The sequence below is a fragment of the Salvia splendens genome, chromosome 3, assembly GCF_004379255.2.
Source record: "Salvia splendens isolate huo1 chromosome 3, SspV2, whole genome shotgun sequence".
Classification (NCBI taxonomy): Eukaryota; Viridiplantae; Streptophyta; class Magnoliopsida; order Lamiales; family Lamiaceae; genus Salvia; species Salvia splendens.
The window spans coordinates 14158023-14164257 of NC_056034.1; positions in this window are offsets into that span (position 1 = coordinate 14158023).

Here is a 6235-nt window from a genome sequence, read left to right on the forward strand (position 1 = left end):
TACCCGATCGGGTATCGGGTAACCCGATACCTGAAAATCCCAATAACCCAATACCCGATCCCGACCCGAAACCCAATTTTTCGGGTATCGGGTATCCAATTACCCGATTTTTTTGGGTTCGGGTATCGGGTATCCAATACCCGATATCCAATTTGACAGCCCTACGTCCGGGCAGCCTTCACCGACGAATTTCTCCGGCGGCCAAGCACGACCGATTGTCAGTTCATGCTCGACCTTCACGAAACAGTGCACGGATTCCCCGGGATGCTCGGCAGCTTCGATTGCATGCACTAGCAATGGAAGAATGCCCGGTGGCGTGGAAGGGGTCCTACACGAGCGGCCACAAAGGCACCCACCCAACCGTTATACTCGAGGCCGTTGCCGACTACCGCCTTTGGATCTGGCACGCATACTTTGGGGTCCCCGGGTCGAACAACGACGTAAACGTGCTCCACCAGTCCGACCTCTTGACTGAAGTTTTGGATGGTAAAGCGCCAGCCATCAACTTCGTCACCAACAACCGGCTTTATAAAATGGGGTACTATCTCGCCGATGGCATCTACCCGAAGTGGCCTACCTTCGTGAAGACGTGCAATGGGTCTGCGAACCCAAAGCAGGCTCTTTTTGCGCAGAAGTAGGAGGCTGCTCGCAAGGATGTGGAGAGGGCGTTCGGGGTTCTCCAAGCTCGCTTCAACATCATCAAAGCCCCGGCTCGTACGTGGTTCATGGAGAACATGGTAGACATCATGTATACGTGCATAATCTTGCACAACATGATTGTCCAAGACGAAGGACCCGAGGCGGGAAATTGGTTCGACCCCAAATCCCCCGGAAGCTCAACCGCAAGTAGTCCGCCTCGAAGTGGAGCGCATCCGTCTATACAAGAACAATTATCTATTCGTGCAAGGATACACGACTCTAGCGCCCACACCCAACTCCAACAGGATCTAATTGAGCACATTTGGGCAAACTTTGGCGGATGAAATTATTAAAATTGTGTACTTTTATTTTTTTAGGATTTTAAGTGTGTGCTTTTTATTTTTTTAAGTTTAAGTTGTAACTTTGTTTTAATGTTGTGTGTTTTTTAATAAAGTGTGTTTGTTTTTTTATTAAAGTGTGTTTTTTAATTGAATTGAGTTGGAAATAAAAAAAATGAAATTGAATGAATAGTAATTTAAGGAACGGTTAAGGAAAGGAGGGTTGCAGGTTCCGTTCCTTAGTTAAGGAATGGAGTAAAAAAGTACAGTGGGGCCCGCAAATAGTAGTTTAAGGAACGGTTTAGGAACGGTATAGGAACAGCGTTGTGGATGGCCTAACACACAAACGTGTACCACGATGACGTCAGTACAAAGCATCGCGAAGAAGCTACATTCTCTTCTACTTACCTCAGTGTCTCACCGAGAGAGAAAAATCCCAGATATTACGTTCGGCGGCGCGCTCGACTGCTATCAGGTATTTTTTCCAAACTGAATCCCGATTGATGCCGCTGCAACTTACGCTATTTTTCAGACCTAATCGTTGCACCAATTTTCTTATGTTGTGTCGTGTGGACTTGAAATGAGGTGCAATCCGTTAGTAGAAATGTGCATTTGTTGATTCACTTCTTCAAATTTGACGAAGTTCGTTGATTCTCTCATTTACCTTGATTTGGTTGCAAAGTATGGGTGTTGTATAAATTCAGTTTTATGATACGGCAACATGTGCATGAGAGAGTAAGAGCATCTGCAACAGCGGTTGTGCAATGTCCGCCTTCACGTTTCTTAGCCGATATGAGCGCAGTGCAATTTGCTATCCTTGTTATTCTTTTTGCAGCCTTCTGTTTTTAGTTCAAAATCAAATAATGTTATATTTGAAAAGGTTGAAATTCAATTTGATTTTTTTTAAAAAAAGTAATATTACTAATGTTAAACTTGGTTGAATGATCATATTTATAATTGTAAAAATCATGGATTAAATATGCCCGGTCAATGGATTTTGACCAAATAATAAATGTGACGAGACATTTAATTTTGTGAAATTAAATGACATAGCGTCGATCTACATTTTACGTAGATAAATGTAGTATATTCACTTTCTCAAATCCGATTTCCGGTGAGTGAGAAATAGTGGATTAAAGTTGGGCATAATTAGCTTTTAATTAAAGCTTGGAGTTGGAGCTTAGGGAATAATTAACTAGTGTTAATTATCCCACATTGGAGGATTAACACATCTTTTAATGTGTATAAATTAAGTGACTTTATGTTACTTAATAATTATAGTGGACCAAGATAGGTGAAAGAGCCCACACGCGCACACACTCGCGCGCCGCCGTCGCCGCCCGCGCGAGCCCGAGCCCGTGCCCGTGCACGTGCTCGCGCTCGCACTCGCGGCCGCGGGCCGCGTGCCTCGGGCCCGGGCCCGGGCCCGATCCCGATCCCGATCTTGATCTTGATCTTGATCTTGATCTTGGACTTGGACTTGGACTTGGACTTGGACTTGGCAATTGGTCTTTGGGTGGTCTTTAGGCTTGGGGCTTGGCCCAAACTATTCTTTTTGGACCACCGCTGAGTCAGCAATCCAAGTGGCTTGACACGTCGTCAAGCGAGGCACAGTCACGGCTGGCACGTGAGAAATCCACACGCTCCACACACGGGTGGCACACTCCAGCCACACGCCTGTAACCGACGTCGGTTACGAATTGCCATGATGAGCCTTCAATGGCTGGTTGACCCTGCATGGTGGCTTGGCCTATAAATAGGCTAGCCATACCACTGCATTAGGACACACATACAAGCATTCTCTGCATAAGCTCTCTTTCTGCATTGTCCTTCTGTCGAAGCTCTGCCCTCTCCTCCATCCCGTTCGTCGGAGCTCTACTGATTGCGGTGCTGCATCAATAGAGACGTAGCCGTTTTACCTTTGGGGACGACACGCCAAACCGAAGAGCACTACCGGGGCGTATCTCGTCTTGCGGGAAGAGGCCTCCTCGACTCGGCTAATCATACTGGTTTAGTAGTTTCGATTCTACGTTGTAATTTTTAAGTTCAGTTCCTCCTTTTCCTTTCTTTTGGGTTGTATTACGCCCGGTTCTGTTATCTCTTGTAATCCAGAAACCAACAATCGCAAGACGAGATAACTTGCCTTTGAAGGGATTTGGACCTCCTAAACTGAACTTAATAATTTTGAAACTTAAACACCTTTGCTGGAGATGTCGACGGAATCTAACACCACTGCTGGCGCCACCACCGCCGCCATTCCTTCCACCATGGCGACCACTGGACCGGTCAACACGTCGTCGATTCCAACGATGATGCCCACTCCCGGGCGCTATCCCTCTTCATCAACAACCCCTTGGGAGTTCGTTAACCCCCTTGGGCTCACTGGTGGATCCACCTCGAGTGGATCGGTTGGTTCCACTTTTAGTGGTTCATTCGGATCCTTTAATGGATCGAGTGCTGGGGTCTTCGGGCCTCACACGAATGCTGAGGCCTTCGGGTCTCATGTGAGTGCTAGTCCCTTCGGGGATAGTACGTTCATGGCGGGCTCTATGCCTAACGTGAATGGTGGGGGCTCTATGCCCAACCACGTTGTTGGCTCCTTCGGGGGCAACGGAATTGGTTCCTTCCAAGGACCAACTGCGGCACCTTTGGCACCAAGAATGATGCCACCGGCCAAGAAACCACCCAAGTTTAGAGGATCAGATTTCAAGAGGTGGTACCAAAAGATGTTGTTCTACTTGACAACATTGGGCGTCGCCAACTTCCTCACGGAGAACGAGCCGCCCGCGCCAAGCGACCAAGAGACTAGGCTCGAAGTGCTGGCGGACTATGAGGCTTGGAGAAAAGGGGATTATCTATGTAAAAACTTTATTTTAAGTGCATTAGATGATAGCCTCTATAATGTATACTCCAATGTAACCACATCTAAACAAATGTGGGAAAGCCTAGAAAAGAAATATAGCATAGATAATGCTGCAGGGACTGAACATGTCGTAGCGTCCAAGTTTATGGACTACAAAATGGTCGACTCTCGACCCATCATGGAGCAAGTCTAAGAGCTCCAAATGATCATCCACTCCTTAGTGGCTGAAGGGATGACCTTGCCCGATAAGTTCCTAAGGTGCACGATCATTGACAAGCTCCGTCCAAGTTGGAAGGACTTCAAGAGTTATCTCAAGCACAAGAGAAAACAGATGACCCTTGAAGACTTGATCGTGAAGTTGCACATTGAGGCCGACGTGCGCAAAAGTGATCAAAAGGCTAAGGGCTTCACCCCAAATGAAGCCAAAGCCAACCTGTTGGAGCGGGGCGGTCCCTCCAACAAACGCCCTCGCCCAAACCGTCCAAACGACAAAGGGAAGGGAAAGCAGTCTTCAAAGAAGTTTGAAGGCGACTGCTACAAATGTGGCAAACAAGGCCACTTTGCTAAAGACTGCCGCAGCAAGAAGAAGAAGCCGGCTGCCCACGTCGTTGAGAAGGAGTTCAAGGACTGGGATGAAAACGACCTCATTGCTGTGGTCACCGAAGAGGTTAACCTTGTGGATAACAAGGGTGGCTGGTACATCGACACCGGCGCTACTGCTCATGTCTGCTCAGATAGGAGCAAGTTTGCCTCCTACACTGCTGCTGAAGGGAGGAAGATCAACATGGGGAATCAAGCATCGTCCGAAGTCCTCGGCGTTGGTAACGTGATTCTCATGATGACGTCTGGCGTCACGATCACTTTGAAGGATGTGCTGCATGTCCCGGACATCCGCAAGAACCTAGTGTCAGGATCAATACTAGTTAATAAGGGGTTTAAACTTGTATTTGAGTCTGATAGGTTTACTTTGTATAAGTTTGGAAAATCCCTCGGAAAAGGTTATGTAACCGATGAGCTTTTCAAGCTTAGTGTGGCAACTCGCAGTGTTGCAAAGCCTTTGGCTAATAAAAATAAAGCATCTACTTCCTCTTACTTGACTGAGTGTTCAAATTTGTGGCATTGTAGATTGGGACATGTAAATTCTAAAGCCATTAAAAGATTAGTAAATTTAGATTTACTAAAGGCTAATGAATTGGATATCCAAGATAAATGTGAAATTTGTCTTGAAGCAAAAATGACTAAGTTGCCGTTTCACTCGGTTGAACGAAGCACAAAACCCCTTGAATTAATTCACACGGACGTATGTGATTTAAAGATGGTGCAAACTAGAGGTGGTAAAAAGTACTTTATCACTTTCATAGATGATTGCACAAGGTATTGCTACATTTATCTTTTAAGAAGTAAAGATGAAGCAATAGAAGCGTTCAAAAATTATAAGAACGAAGTTGAGAATCAACTTGGTTGTAAAATCAAAGCGATTCGAAGCGATAGAGGAGGCGAATATGTAGACCCGTTTGAGGAATTATGCAACGAAAGTGGTATAATCCATCAAACGACTGCACCATATTCACCACAATCTAATGGTGTTGCAGAACGCAAAAATCGAACTCTAAAAGAGATGATTAATGCACTGCTTCTAACTTCAGGATTACCACATAACATGTGGGGGGAAGCTGTTTTGACAGCCAACTATATCTTGAATAAGATCCCTCTCAGAGGAAAAGATGTCACTCCTTATGAGTTGTGGAAGGGAAGGAAGCCATCCTACAAATACCTCAAAGTGTGGGGGTGTTTGGCAAAGGTGATGGTTCCTCCGCCCAAAGAAGTTACAATCGGACCTAAGACGGTTGATTGCATCTTCATTGGATATGCACTTAACAGTAGTGCATATCGATTTGTTATTCACAAGTCTGAAATATCGACTATCACAGTAGGAACAACAATTGAGTCGAGGAATGCTGTATTTCTCGAAAATACATTTCCTTGCAAAGACAAGGAAAAAGTCTCAACCAATTCTGAGACAAGAATTGAAGAAGCCACTAGTTCTAAACCAGTGGAAGAAGAAGCCACTAGTTCTAAATCAGCGGATGCGGAACCTGAATCGCGCAAGCGTGCAAGGCCCGATCCAAAAGATACAGTACTAAGACGTGGTAATAGAGTCAGAACACCAAAAACTTTTGGTCCTGACTACATTGCTTTCATGTTGGATGAAGAACCAACATCGATAAAAGTAGCCTTTGCTGGCCCAGACGGGCTGCATTGGAGAGAAGCTGTTCAAAGCGAAATTGATTCAATTTTGCTAAACCACACTTGGGTGTTGGTAGATCTAGGTTGCAAATGGGTACTTAAAAGGAAATTTAAGGCCGATGGAACAGTGGATAAGTATAAAGCCCGA